Genomic DNA, 15752 nt, shown 5'->3' on the forward strand with positions numbered 1-15752 from the left:
TGTGATATTTTGGTTCAACTTTATATTGTCTTTTACATTGTTTCTGGAATTACTGAGCAGGAGTTTCAGAATTAAGTCAGGTGTTTTTGTAGAAGCATTATAAACTTAAAAGGTGCTGCACAGATTAATCTGGTTAAAAAGGTTATGTGACATGGTAATTGCTCTTCAGCTAACTGAAGAGGAGGAAATGGTTAAGGGGGTAAATATTGCAAACTACATTTCGGTATTAGAGAAGTTGGTTCTTAGAGTATGAAATGCCCTTCTTAGAGACTGGGGATTTGATTTCTAAAGCTCGCCCCAGCTATGGACTAATGCTGCAAAGAAAATAATAAAATAGTATTCACAGAAGCAGTAAATTAATATGCTGGGATTAGCATAGTGTTTCTCCTAAGTAGCAGGGAAGTCTGCTGCTTTATTTTGTGCATTATGATTAATGATAACTGATATTGTCAATCATGATGTTCTCCCATTTACAATATTGAATAAATGTGATGGTAACATCTGAAAAAACAAACTTCTTATCCTGAAGAAAAAAAAAGACATTTGGACTATAGCAAGCCTATTAATGGAATTAATTCTTAATTATACCATTCTTAATTTAGGCATTTGAATCTTGCTAGCTAATGAAAAATTATTAAAGGTGTATTCTTAATTGGAAGGAAAGAAATAACAGTTGCAGATAAATCTGTTTAGTACAAATTGAATTGACAGCCTACTTTTATTACCATTTTAGGGTTAATTTAAGCATTTTTGGCTGTCTCTCCCCCAGGAAGATGTATGAAAATAGTCATGTTCACATCATGCCAGGTTTGTCATGACTGTCCTGGCATCCCTATGGAGGTGGCGATGTCTGTTGTTCAATAGGAAGTGTAAAGCGGTATTTAGTCGCGGACCTCAGGATCTCTGAGTTACACCCAGAGCTGGATGTTTGTTGTCTCATCTGGAGACTTCCTGTGGACCCTGCTTCATGGACCTTTTAAAAATGAATTTTTTTTTCTCATTTATAAAAGTATCTAACACAGAGATGTACAAAGACATCCTGGTCATTCTAAAAATGTATGTTGCCCACCATTTTTCTGGAGCTAAGAGACCTAATTTCTTTATGTGTGTGAAGAGGTTTTGATACTCTTAACTGATCATGACACAAATATTGGCTATTTGGAATGTTCCTATATTGGAAATTAGGATTTTTATGGACTTGAATGCTTTGGTCAATATAAAATACCAGTCTTTTTCTCCTTGGATTTGCTCCATTGAGACTAAGTTTTTTACTGGTCAAAATGGTCAGTGGGTAAACAATCCACCTGCAATGCAGGAGACCCAGGAGATGCAGGTTTGATCTCTGGATCGGGAAGATGCCCTGGAGGGAGAAACAGCAACCCACTCCAGTGTTCTTGCCTGGGACGTGCCTCGGACAGAGGAGCCTGGCAGGTCGGGTCACAAAGAGTTGGACATGACTCAGCATGTGGCACATGATTTTAAAATACAAAGGCAGCATGATACCAAGCTCTGCAACCCTAGTGTAGTAAGTAGGATGAATAGATCTAACCCTGCTCACTTTGAGGGTTCACAGACGACCTATACTGCATTCAGTTAATACATATTAGTGACAGGTTTGAGATCAGGGAAGTTAGATTATTTTATATGTGGAATAGAGAACACATGGTGGAGTTTGGGGTTATGTTATTACTGTGTAACAATTTGAGTCACATCAGTGTTTTCCCATTGACAGACTCAAGCTCATTAGGGAAAGATAGGGGAAATCAGACTTATGGAAATTAGGTTGCTTGACCCAGAAAGAGGATACCCTAGAGATCTAATGGAAACAGATCTAGAAAGCTGAACTATTAAGAGAAAACACTTCAGAACGATTTTTCAGGTTTTGTTCTTTTATTCCATTACCCCTCCCTTTGTCTCCATGCTATCCTTTTCTTCTAGTTTCCTTCTGCCTTTGCTGAACATTTTATTTTTACTACTGTTTATAGATCTTACCTAGAAGAGGAATGAGGACCTTCACAGCAAAAGAACAGCACAATTGTCAGAGGTGTGTTCATTAGCAATACTATCCATCAAGCTGGCACTGCAAATTACCCCACCAAAATGTTAGGTTAATATATACACTGGATTAACTTTTAGAAATATCCCCAAAATGTTCAAGGTCAAAGAAAGAGGTGGTAGTAAAACTGGATTATGCTGCTTTGAGGCAAGCCTGTTTTTCCTAATGGGGCTCATGCATTGGCTTTGAAGGCAGAAACCAGAGAGGAGTCCCAAAAGAGTTTTTCAAAAAGTTGATCTGGATATATGTTGTGGGATGGTTGTTTTTATTTTTATTTATTTATTTATTTTGGAACGGTTGTTTTTAAAAACAAATTTCATCATGAGAAGATTTGTTTCCTCTTTGGATCTCACATATCATCTCCAAGAGACCTCTGACAACCCTATCCTCCAACCCTTCCCTTCCCACTATCTTTAACCTTTTAAAATTGTTTTCGCTGCCCTCATCTTAACATTTTTACTTATTTCTTGTCTACTTTCACACTATAAACTCTGTAAGAGTAGGGGTCTTTTTCTGTGTCTTGTTTATTCTATGAGCACATAGCCTAGGACTGCACCTGGCACATGATAGTCAACAGATGCTTGAATGAGTTGATAACTTTCTTTAAGTCAGTTCCGACACAGTCTTTACTGAGACTTCATCAACACAGCCATGTCTGATTAGAATTCAGTGTGCCTTAGCCATAGATGATACAGAATCACAGAACTGAAAGGTCCTTAGGGAGAAGCTGTAGCAGAGCTCTAAATTTTTAGAATGTAATTACAAATTTCAGTTGTAATTGAAATTTGTGCTAGAGATAACTCATCAATTAATTTGAGTGTCATTCACAAGGTACATGTTAATTTATGAAGTTAACATGTGAGCAAATCAGCTGAGACCTTTCTTTTCCGGGATTAAAGAGTGCTAAAGTATTGTGCGTGCGTGCTAAGTCGCTTCAGTCGTGTCTGACTCTTTGTGATGCTATGGTCTATAGCCCGCCAGGCTCCTCTGTCCATAGGATTCTCCAGGAAAGAATACTGGAGTGGGTTGCCATGCCCTCCTCCAGGGGATCTTCCCCACCCAGGGATTGAATCTGCGTGTCTTAAGTTTCCTGCATTGATAGGCAGGTTCTTAACCACTAGCACCACCTGTACTGAAGTATTAAAAGTATTTTCCCCACCACACCAGAGGTTTCATTTCTACTCCTCGTTTTTAGAAAACAACTGGCTTTGAGTTTCTAGAGATGCTCAGTTGATTCCACCAGATGGCGTTACTTGCCATCTTAGAGTGCCTGACAGAGTCCTGTTTTTGCTAATCTGATGGCTGTTGCTTGGAGGTCATTTCCTTAGTATATAAACAAGCTGGCAAACCACACTGCCCTGCCCATGCTAGGCCTGCCTGGCCCACTGTGACTTCACCTTTTCGTGGTAACTACTCATCACTGATAGCTCCCTGATAGCTTCCCTGACAGCTCAGTTGGTAAAGAATCCGCCGGCAATCCAGGAGACCTGGGTTTGATCCCTGGGTTGGGAAGATCCCCTGGAGAAGGGAAGGGCTACCCACTCCAGTATTCTGGCCTGGAGAATTCCACGGACTCTAAAGTCTATGGGGTCACAAAGAGTCGGACACAACTTTAACTTTCACTCATCACTGGGGGCTGTTCCTTAAAGGAGAACTAAAATTTATTTTTGAACACAAATAAATGAGTTGATTCTTCATGGTCTCCATGGAGGAATAATAAAATGAATATGGCAATTTAGGTAACTGCAAGTGAGATATAAGAGGCTGATGTACAGATATTTGCTGGGTGTTTGTGTTAAGAGTTTTTCTCATTAGGGTTTTATCTCACTTAACTCTTTGTTCAACATTCAGTTTTCTGTTGCACTCCTGTGCGTCGGGGCGGTCACTCTCAATGAGACCAGACATGGGGCATGGGAACTCCTGGTGCCTGATTACAGAACTGTGTATGCAACTGGCGTGGAAGGAGGAAAAGGGCCTCGAGAACTGTTGGTCTGAGGCTTTGGGCGGGAGTTACCTGTTCCCCGCTCAGTAGCCAAGGCCAGGTGGATATCCAGGACTGCTCTTTGGTGGGTTTGGCATTGGCTCCAGGGGGCTGCTCCCATCCGCTTCTAGGTGTACAGAACGGAGGCCGGCAGATGCTTGCCTACAACTTTCCCACGCCTGCAGTGACGGAGGCACTTTCAGCTTGCGGTGGTGTCCTTTCTTTTGTTTCTGCTTGGCTTGACTTTGGGGAGGCTAGGCATGTTTTTGTAGCTTCAGGAATTTACATGGGAGTTCTTGTTTTCTTCACTTCTGATTGCCACGTTTTCTAGATACTCACCTCTGAACACATCTCCCTTCCCCAGGACAGTCTGCTGAAAAGTCACAGCCTGATTAGCCTGGGGGATATAACCCAGTACTACCCAAGAGATGGCAATACTTTTAGAATAATATTGAATTACAGAAGAAAAGTCCTTCATTGGGATGAAAGTGAAAGTGTTAGTCACTCAGTGATGTCCGACTCTTTGTGACCCCATGGACTGTAGCCTGCCAGGCTCCTCTGTCCATGGAATTCTCCAGGCAAGAATACTGGAGTGGGTTGCCATTTTCTTCTCCAGGGGATCTTCCTGACCCAGGGATCGAACCCTGGTCTCCTGCATTGCAGGCAGATTCTTTACCATCTGAACCAGCAGGGAAGCCCCCATAGGGTGAAGCAGGTACATTTTCTTGCAATTAATTTCCCAGGTTCTTTCAGATAGGATGACAGTTACATTAGCCAGTGTTCCTCATTTTTCCTTTTTTCTCAAGCAGTTGTTAAAAAGTATTAAATTTATTTAAACTAAAAAAAAAAAATCAGTTCACCCATTCTTCCACTCTCATGCTCTTCTCTGGCAATCACCAATCTGATATCTATATCTTTGAGCTTGTTTTTATTCAGTTTTTGTTGTTGTTTTTAAGATTTCACATATAAGAGACAGCATACAATATTTGTCTTTACTTATTTCATTTAGCTCAATGCCCCCTAGGTCCCAGGTTGTCACAAACAAGATTTCATTCTCTCCAGTATCTCTTCTTACCACTGAGCATAGAGCCCCCTCAGGGTCCCTTGGGAATATTTGCCTTCTGTGATCAGGTTTCATCTGTCCTCTGAAGGCTTCTCTGATGACACCACCTCTACATCCTCAGAGCTCACTGTCATGTCTTCACTGTGACAGGGCCCTGTACACGTTCCGATCACTGTTCAGCACACTGAATTGTAATTATGTTTGCAATTCCATTTCTTCCTGTAGATTGTCACCTCTTTGGTGGAGGGGTCCTCCGCACAGGGACCAGAATGTCTTGGGTGCACAATATACTTTTCTTTAACTCAAGTTACAATTTCCAAAGTCTCCTTCTTCCAATGGATAGGCTCCCTACCCCGCACAACAACTGAGTAATTTACTAATTCATGTGTTTCAAAGAAGCAATTAAATATGTGAAAAGGTCTGTCTTCAATATAAACATAATTTTTATTTTTAGTACTTGAGATATTTTGAGAAGCTAGTATTACTAGTGGTGACTTTACACCTAAGGTTTTAAATCAGTTGATATTATGTCTTCATTACTGATCTTTCAAGTGATACCATGAGGTTTATTGAAATTTGATCAGTATTATGAAAGGTACTTCTTCATTAGGCAGGATATTATTCATATCCAATTTTCCTAGTTAAGGACTTTTTTTTCAATCAGCTTATTGAGGTATACTTTATATATAAATAAAATTCTCCAATTTTCAGTATAAAATTCAATGAGCTTTAAGATTTGTGTACAGTCATGTAAACACTACCACAATAAAAATATAGAGCATTTCCATCACTCCAAAAAGTTACCTTACACTCTTTTCTGTTCAGCCGCCTCTCCAACCTCCAGCTTTTGGCAGTCATTGCTCTGCTTTTTATCATTGTTTCACCTTTTCTAGAATTTTTAAGAATGGTGTCATATATATAGTATGTGCCCTTTTGTGTTTGGCTTTTTTTACCAGTGCAATGCTTTGAGAGTCATCTGTGCTGTTTAGTATATCAGCAGTCCATTCTTTTTTGTTGCTGAGTAGCATTCCATTGTATGAGTATACCACAATTTATTTATTCATTCACTAGTTGATGGATGGTTGGTTTGTTTATAATTTATGGCTATTGTGATTAAAATTGCTATGAACATTTGCATATAAGTGTTTCTGTAGATGTACATTTTCATTCCTTTTGGATAGATTTAAGAATGATATGCTGGATAAAGTGATAACTATATATATATATATAAAACTTTATAAGAAAACTCCCAGTTTTCCAAAGTGGCTGTTCCACTTGGCAGCCAGTATGAGAGATCCAGTTGTTTCACACCCTTGCCAACACTTTACATTATAAATCTTTTTAAGTTTAGCTACTCTAGTGGGTTTGTAGTGACATCTTATTTTAGTGTAAATTTTTATTTCCTTGATGTTTAATGATATCGTGAAGTATGTGTTCAAACCTTTCGTCCATTTTTTAAACCAAATTGTGTGTGTGTATATATAAAATATCTTCTCCTAGTCAGTAGCTTGCCTTTTCATTTTCTTAATGTTATTTGAAGAGCAAAAATTTTAATGTTTCTGAAGTCCAATTTATCGATTTTTCTTCTATGGTCTGTGTTTTTTTTATTGCCCACCTCATAAATCTTTCTCTAATGCAAAGTCATAAACATTTTTGCTTATTTCTTTTTCTGGACATGGTTCTAATTTTGACATTTAAGTCAGTGATCCATTTTGAGTTAGCTTTTTGTTTGTTTGTTTGTTTTCAAGTGGACTTAATTTATTTATTATTTGGCTGTTCCGGGTCTGCACTGTGGCACAGGCTCTTCACTGCGGTGCTTCTCCAGCTGTGGCACAGGGCCTAATTGCCCCGCAGCATGTGGGATCTTAGTTCCATGACCAGGGACTGAACCCAGGCCCCCCTGCATTGGGAGCTCAGAGTCTTAGGGACCAGACCACTTTGGGAAGTCCCTGAGTTAATTTTTGTATATGATATGAAGTAAGGTTTTGAGATTGATGTTTTTACACACAGATAATAAATTCTTGAAAAGTAACCTTGACATCTTTGTTAAAAATCAATTGACTATATTGAGATTTCCCTTGCAGTCCAGTGGTTAAGATGCCATGCTTCCAATGCAGGGGGCATGGGTTCCATCCCTGGTCAGGGAACTAAGATCCCTATAGGCTTGCTGTATGTGTGGGCAAAAAAAAAAAAAATCAGCTGATTATATACTATTTCAATTTCTGTTTCAGTGATCTGTATCTCTGTCCTTACATAAATGCTACACTGTCTTGATTACTGTTAACTTTATAGTAAGTCCTGAAATCACTTTGTTCTTTTTCAACATAGTTTTGGCCCTTGTAGATCTTTGCATTTCTCTTTCAATCTTAGAAGCAGCTTAATTCTTACAAAAAAAACTTAACTAAGGTATTAAATGGGATTGCGCTGACTTTATAGACTGACTTTAGAACATTGACACCTTAGCAATATTGTCTTCTGATCAAAAAACAGAGTACATTTCTCCATTCATTTAGGCTTTAAAATTTTTCTATCACCAACGTTTCATAGTTTTTCATATACATATATTTATTTTGGTATATTGATCTCGTATCCTGTGACCCTAGAATTTTTACATAGATGATCTTATTTTGGAGAAGGAAATTGCAACCCACTCCAGTATTCTTGCCTAGAGAATCCTTTGGACAGAGGAGGCTGGTGGGCTGCCATCTATGGGGTCATACAGAGTCGGACACGACTGAAGAGACTTAGCATGCATGCATGCATTGAAGAAGGAAATAGCAACCCATTCCAGTGTTCTTGCCTGGAGAATCCCAGGGACAGAGGAGCCTGGTGGGCTGCCGTCTATGGGGTCGCACAGAGTTGGACACAACTGAAGCGACTTAGCAGCGGCTGCAGCACATCATATCTCTGAATAGTAACAGTATATGGCTTTTATTTCTTTTTTCTTATCTTATTGTACTGGTTAGACATTAGCACCTTTTTGAACAGAAGTTGTGAAAGCAAGCAAGCATCGTTTCCTGGTCATTAGGATTGGTGATGTCTTCTCTGTCATTCAAATTTCTTAAGGTGGAACTTAAAGCACTGATTCAAAACCTTTCTTTTCTTCTAATGTAACTACCCAATGCTATAAATTTCCCTATAAACACTGCTCTAGCTGCTTCTCAAAGGTGTTCACGTGTCGTAATTTCATTTTCATACAGCTCCAGATATTTTCCAATCCCTCACCAACAAAGATGTATCCAGTCCCAAATGTCATGTTCTGAGGTTGAGAAACCCACTTTCTTTATTACTTTATACCCAAAGCTCTAGCAGTTTTTCAAGAATAAATACTCCTTATATTGGGGGATCCACCTTTGGTTCTTTTCCAGAGCTCTGAGATATTTCTTTTTGACAGTTTGTCCAGTTTTATGTTTGCTTTTGGTGGGTTGACAATCTTGTCACACTGCCATAGCTGTAAGTTTGACCATACTTTTATTTTTAACCCCACCTGTCCTTGTATTTAGGCTTCCCTGGTGGCTCAGCTGGTAAAGAACCCACATGCACTGCGGGAGATCTGGGTTTGACTCATGGGTTGGGAAGATCTCCTGGAGAAAGGAACGGCTTCTTTGCATTCCAGTGTTCTGGCCCAGAGAATTCCATGGACTGTATAGTCCTCATATTGAAAGTAGGTTTCCTGTAGACAACATATAGCTGCTTTCTATTGTTTGGTTGCTCAGTTGTGTCCAACTCTTTGTGACCTCCGTGGACTGCAGCCTGCCAGACTCCATTGCCCACGGGATTTTCCAGGCAAGAATACTGGAGTGGGTTGCCATTTCCTTCTCCAGGGGATCTTCCCAATCCAGGGATTGAAACCACTTCTCCTGCATGTCAGGTGAATTTTTTGCTGCTGAGCCACTGGGGAAGCCTGTTATAGTTGCTTTCTTTAAAAAAAAAAACACACACCAAAACAAACCACCTTAAATTTTGGGATATTTGTTGCTGCCTGGAGGTTTTCTCTAGCTATGGCAAGCGGGGGCTACTCTTCATTGTGGAGCTCAGGCTTCTCATTGCAGCGGCTTCTCTTGCTGTGGAGCACAGGCTCTGGGGTGTGGGCTTCATAGTTGCAGCAACGGGTTCAGTAGCTGTGGTGTGTGGGCTTAGTTGTTTCACGGAATGTGGACTCTTCCTACACCAGGGATTGAACACACGTTCCCTGCATTGACAGGTGGATACCTATCCACTGCACCACCAGGGAAGTCCATACAGTTGTATTTTTAAAACCCAATATGATGATGTCTGCCTTTTAATTGGGAGTATTTAGACCACTTATATTTAATGTAATTATCAATAGAGTTGAATTTAAATTTACTATCTTGCTCTTTGTTTTCTTTATGTCCTATTTGATTTCATTTTTTTCTCTCTTTTCTTACCTTCTTTTGGATTGAGTATTTTTTTGTGATTTTATCTATACTATTAACCTATCAGCTATACCTCTTTATCTGATTTCATTTTTGTGGCTATTGTAATGTTTAAATGTATAGGTTAACTCATCACAGTAGATCTTTAAATAATATTATACCATTTCATGTGTGTACACACACAGACTTCATTGACTACGCTAAAGCCTTTGTGTGGATCACGACAAACTAGAAAATTCTTAAAGAGATAGGCATACCAAACTGCCATACCTGCCTCCTGAGAAACCTGTATGCAAGTCAAGAAGCAGCAGTTAGAACTGGACATGAAACAGCAGACTTGGTTCCAAATTGGGAAAGGAGTACGTCAAGGCTGTATATTGTCACCCTGCTTATTTAACTTATATGCAGAGTGCATTATGTGAAATGCTGGGCTGGATGAAGCACAAGCTGGAATCAAGATTGCTGGGAGAAATATCAATAACCTCAGATATGCAGATGACACCACCCTTATAGAAGAAAGTGAAGAAGAACTAAAGAGCCTCTTGATGAAAGTGAAAGAGGAGAGTGAAAATGTTGGCTTAAAGCTCAACATTCAGAAAACTAAGATCATGGCATCTAGTCCCATCACTTCATGGCACATAGATGGGGAAACAATGGAAATAGTAACAGACTTTGTTTTCTTGGGCTCCAAAATCACTGCAGATGGTGACTGCAGCCATGAAATTAAAAGACGCTTGCTCCTTGGAAGAAAAGCTATGACAAACCTGGACAGCGTATTAAAAAGCAGAGACATTACTTTGCCAACAAAGGTCCATCTAGTCAAAGCTATGGTTTTTCCAGTAGTCATGTATGCATGTGAGAGTTGGACTATAAAGAAAGCTGAGCGCAGAAGAATTGATGCTTTTGAACTGTGGTGTTGGAGAAGACTCTTGAGAGTCCCTTGGACTACAAGGAGATCCAACCCATCCATGCTAAAGGAGATTAGTCCTGGGTGTTCATTGGAAGGACTAATGCTGAAGCTCCAATACTTTGGCCACCAGATGTGAAGAGCTGACTCCTTGGAAAAGACCCTGATGTTGGGAAAGACTGAAGGCAGGAGGAGAAGGGGACGACAGAGGGTGAGATGGTTGGATGGCATCACTGACACAATGGACAGGAGTTTGAGCAAGCTCCGGGAGTTGGTGATGGACAGGGAGGCCTGGCGTGCTGCAGTCCATGGGGTCGCAGAGTCAGACATGACTGAACGACGGGACAACAATGAGGACTTCATCGCGGTGTGTGGGCTTGTGCTAGCTGCAGTGCTCAGGCTCCTCATTGTGGTCGCTTCTCTTGCTGCAGAGCACAGGCTCTAGAAAGCGCAACAGGTTCAGTAGTTGTGGCATGCAGCCTCAGTAGTTCTGGCTCACGGGCTCCAGAGTGTGGGCTAACACTTTATTTTTGAATGATATTTTCACTAGCCAAAGAATTCTAGGTTAATTTTTTTTCTTTCGGTACTCTAAAGATGTCACTCCATTTTCTTGCCCAGCTCTTAAACTCTTTGAGTTCCTGATTTTGTGCTAGGTTCCTTGGAGTTAAAATGTTACACACACACACACACACACACACACACACACACAAACACACAAAATGTTACACACAGCATTTGTCTCCTCAAGTTAACAGTTTCAGTTTACCTTTCCTAGTAACAATTCTGACACTGCTATTGGGAATATAACCTGATATTGCTATTAAGATCATAACCATGTATAATGTATCAGTTATTTCTTTTCACTTCAAGGGTTATATACTGGTTCATCACTTCCCTTTGACTCTGATCCTAGTGTTACTTCCTCATGATTCTGTGTTTCTCTGTACTCCTTCCAGAGCACACAGTCTTCGCTGCCTGTTCCATCTAAGCGGAAGTTTAAAGGATCAGACCTTTCTTGTTTCCCTCCCAGGGCTCTTTCCAGTGCTATGAAGGAAACCTAGGCACTGATCCAGACAGACTTGGGCTTGAATTCCAGTTTTCCATTTCCACCAGCTGTGTGCCGTTGAGGAACTTACTTGACTATTAAGGGGTCATACCTAAAATTTGAATAATAATAATACCTCTCAGAGAAGTTGGGAGGACTAAATTAGATAATGTATGAAAAGTTTTTAGTACCATATTTGACACATAATAATACCAACCAGACCACCTGACCCACCTCTTAAGAAACCTATATGCAGGTCAGGAAGCAGCAGTTAGGGCTGGACATGGAACAACAGACTGGTTCCAAATAGGAAAAGGAGTACGTCAAGGCTGTATATTGTCACGCTGCTTATTTAACTTATATGCAGAGTACATCATGAGAACGCTGGGCTGGAAGAAGCACAAGCTGGAATCAAGACTGCCGGGAGAAATATCAATAACCTCAGATATGCAGATGACACCATCCTTATGGCAGAAAGCGAAGAGGAACTAAAAAGCTCTTGATGAAAGTGAAAGAGGAGAGTGAAAATGTTGGCTTAAAGCTCAACATTCAGAAAACTAAGATCATGGCATCCAGTCCCATCACTTCATGGCACATAGATGGGGAAACAATGGAAATAGTAACAGACTTTGTTTTTCTTGGGCTCCAAAATCACTGCAGATGGTGACTGCAGCCATGAAATTAAAAGACACTTACTCCTTGGAAGGAAAGTTATAACCAACATAAATAGCATATTAAAAAGCAGAGACGTTACTTTGCCAACAAAGGTCCGTCTAGTCAAGGCTATGGTTTTTCCAGTAGTCATGTATGGATGTGAGAGTTGCACCGTGAAGAAAGCTGAGCACTGAAAAATTGATGCTTTTGAACTGTGGTGTTGGAGAAGACTCTTAAGAGTCCCTTGGACTGCAAGGAGATCCAACCAGTCCATCCTTAAGGAGATCAGTCCTGGGTATTCATTGGAAGGACTGATGCTGGAGCTGAAACTCCAGTACTTTGGCTACCTCGTGCGAAGAGTTGACTCATTGGAAAAGACCCTGATGCTTGGAAGGATTGGGGGCAGGAGGAGAAGGGGATGACAGAGGATGAGATGGCTGGATGGCATCATCGACTCGATGGACATGAGTTTGAGTGAACTCCGGGAGCTGGTGATGGACAGGGAGGCCTGGCGTGATGCGATTCATGGGGCCGCAAAGAGTCAGACACGACTGAGCAACTGACTGAACTGAACTGAACTGAGTGTATATTATGTGATATGTGTATATATCTCCCAATTTATGGATGAGGGACCTGACACACAGTAACCTAACCAAGGTTCTACAAGTAGGGAATGGTGGAGAACTGGGAGTTAAACCCCGATTGGTTCCAGAGTCCATACTTTTAACTATGATGCTTCACTCATTGTTTCAGTAAATATTAATAGAAATGGGGTTGGAGTTTGAAAAATAAGTACGCTTGATCAGGTGAATGTTGGAGGAAGAGAGAAGTTAAAGGATAGGGAGGTAAAGGACACTTCAAGTAGAAAAAAATGGGTTTAGAGAAAAGGTAGAAATGGAAGAATATAGAGAGCATGTTGGAGAAATGACTAATAAGCTGGTCAAACTGGGTATAGGTTCTATGGGATGGAGGATAGGTTTGTTATGTAGGGACTGAATGAGACAGTACTTTGAAAGCCATGCTAAGCAATTTGGTCTGTTTCCTTCTACATAAAGTGTCAAGCCAGCAAGGCAGTGACATGATCAGACTGGTTCTTTTGGAATAGCTCTTGAGTCATTTGGTGGCTGGACTGAACTGAGCAGAAGCCAGAAGAGAGAGATCAAGTAGAATGTTCTTGTACAAGTATAGGTATGAAGCAATAAGCTCAACCAGAGAGATGGCTAGACTGGAAAACGGGAGTTGGGGAGTCATGAAGGTATTATGGTTGACAGGACTCAGAGACTGATCACATGAATAAGAAGGAAAAATTACAATGAGTCAGCTTTACTATGTTTGGTGACAAGGAGGAAGATGATGTTTAAGAAGCATCTCAAACTTAATACATCTTTAAATTAGTTTTCCCTGAGTCCTCGTTATCTCAGAATATGGTCCAGTTAACAATCACCCCATTTCTTGGCCCCCCAAACCTAGGAGTAGTATGACCAACTGTCCTGCTTTGCCTGGGACTCTGGGTTGGGAAAGATCTCCTGGCGAAGGGAATGGTTACCCACTGCAGTATTCTTGCCTGGAGAATTCCATGGACAGAGGAGCCTGGTAGGCTACAGTCCCTGGGGTCATAAAGAGTCGGACATGACTGGGCAACTGACACTTTCACTTTTGTCCTGGTTTTAGCTCTGATAACTCCACGCCCCAGGAAACCCCTCTGCCTCAGGCAAACAGAGATTGTTGGTCATCCTAACCCAAAAGTCACCCTAGATTTCCATTTCTCACAGTCAGTTGGATCGCCCTCCCTCCAGATATACCCTCTTTCCACCTACCCTGCCACCTGGTCCATGCTGCCACTGTGTCCTGCCTACAAGGAGTAGGCAGTTGGATCTGTGCATCTGAAGCCCAGGGGAGAGGTCAGACTGAAATAGAAGCTTGGGAACCCGCAGCATGTGGATGATATTTAAAACAATGGAGGAAGCACTTGCCTGGTGGTTCAGGGATTAAGAGTCTGCCTGGAAATGCAGGGGACATGGGTTTGATACCTAGTTGGGAGGTCAGGGAACTGAGATCACACGCGCTGCAGACAGCTAAGCCTGCACACGACAATGAAAGACCCCACGTGCGGCAGCTAAGACCAGTTGCAGCACCAGTGAATAACTAAACATTAAAAAAAATAAAATGGTAGAGGGGTTTGCCTAGGGAGAGTAGGCAGAGAGTACGCAGAGAGTGTACAGAACCAGGCCAGAGCGGAGTTTGGTGGAGTTGAAATACTCCAACATTTTGAGGTTAAGCAGAGAAGTTGTAACCCAAGAGTTTAAGAAGCAATAGCCAGTGAAGTGGGAGATAAACCAGGGGAATGTGGTGTCATGAAGGCCTGGGGGGAAAAAAGCTCCAGGCAGGTTGTGGTGGCCAACTGTGTCAAATCCTGGACAAACAAGTAGATTTAAAAGAGAGTTCCTGTTCCCAAGGAGTTTCAGTCCAGGGAAATAGGAAAGTGAGCTCTCATACACGGTGAGTCCTGTAACAGCGATAGACATGGGGCACGCGGCCAGTGAGGAGGGCTTCTTCCTGGGCTGTGATTTCAAGGAGAACTGAAGAAGAAAAGAGAAAAGGATTCTTCAGGCCAAGAGGGCCACAGGCACAAAGGATAATCAACTGTAGGGTTTTCAGGATGGCTAGGGTGCAGAGGGTGAAAGAAATGGGGCACCCATTGCAGGGAGGAGAGAGGGTCACCTAAGGTGAGACAGAAGATGGTCTCCTGGATTTGGCAACCTGGAAATAAATGTTTATTTTTGTCAGAAGAATTCTAACCATTTTCAAGGAGGTGAGGGAACACAAACCAGATTGTGAGTAACTGGAAATAAGGGATTAGACACGCCGAGGACATAAGGCCTTCCTTTAAGAAACTTGAAGTGAAAAGGAAGGAGAAAGTGGTGATGAGGTAATTGGGGTGGGGGGTTGGCATGGGGCTTTTTTTTTTTTTTTAAGGCAGAATTCTTTAACTTCATTATAGGCTTTAGGGAAAGAACTGGAAGAGGGTGAAGCTTGAAAATACAGGGAAGAAGAGATCATTGATTTGAGGAAGATTTCAGAAGGGCTTCCCAGGGGGCACTAGTGGTAAAGAACCCGCCTGCTAATGCAGGAGACATAAGGGACAAGGGTTCAATTGCTGGGTCAGGAAGATCCCCTGGAGGAGGAAATGTCAACCTACTCCAGTATTCTTGCCTGGAGAAACCCATGGACAGAGGAGCCTGGTGAGGAACCAGTAAGCATGAGAACATGAAAATGTAACTGTGGATAGGAGGAAAGAGAGACAGAAAATATAGACAATGTTGTAACAGTAGGCATAGGGAGACTGCAGTGAAGGCATTCTAGGTCAAGGTGGTGCCTTACTTACGGCCTTTATTTTCTCTTGGAATAATGATGGTCTGCTGCTGAGAGTGACTACAGACACAGAAAGAGGCCTGTGGAAGACTGGAGTGTGAATGATAGGGGCATCGACTTATTTAATTCCTACAATGGCTTGGTATGAAGTTTTTCTGGGCATTGGAGCAGAAAAGGTGGGCAGTTGAATTCCAAGTGGAGCTTGCAATAGGGTAACAGCTGAGGACACATGGACTGGAATCTTGGTTAGTGCGGGGATAAAGTCACAGGCCAAGAG

The sequence above is a fragment of the Cervus canadensis genome, chromosome 13, assembly GCF_019320065.1.
Source record: "Cervus canadensis isolate Bull #8, Minnesota chromosome 13, ASM1932006v1, whole genome shotgun sequence".
NCBI classification, from domain to species: domain Eukaryota; kingdom Metazoa; phylum Chordata; class Mammalia; order Artiodactyla; family Cervidae; genus Cervus; species Cervus canadensis.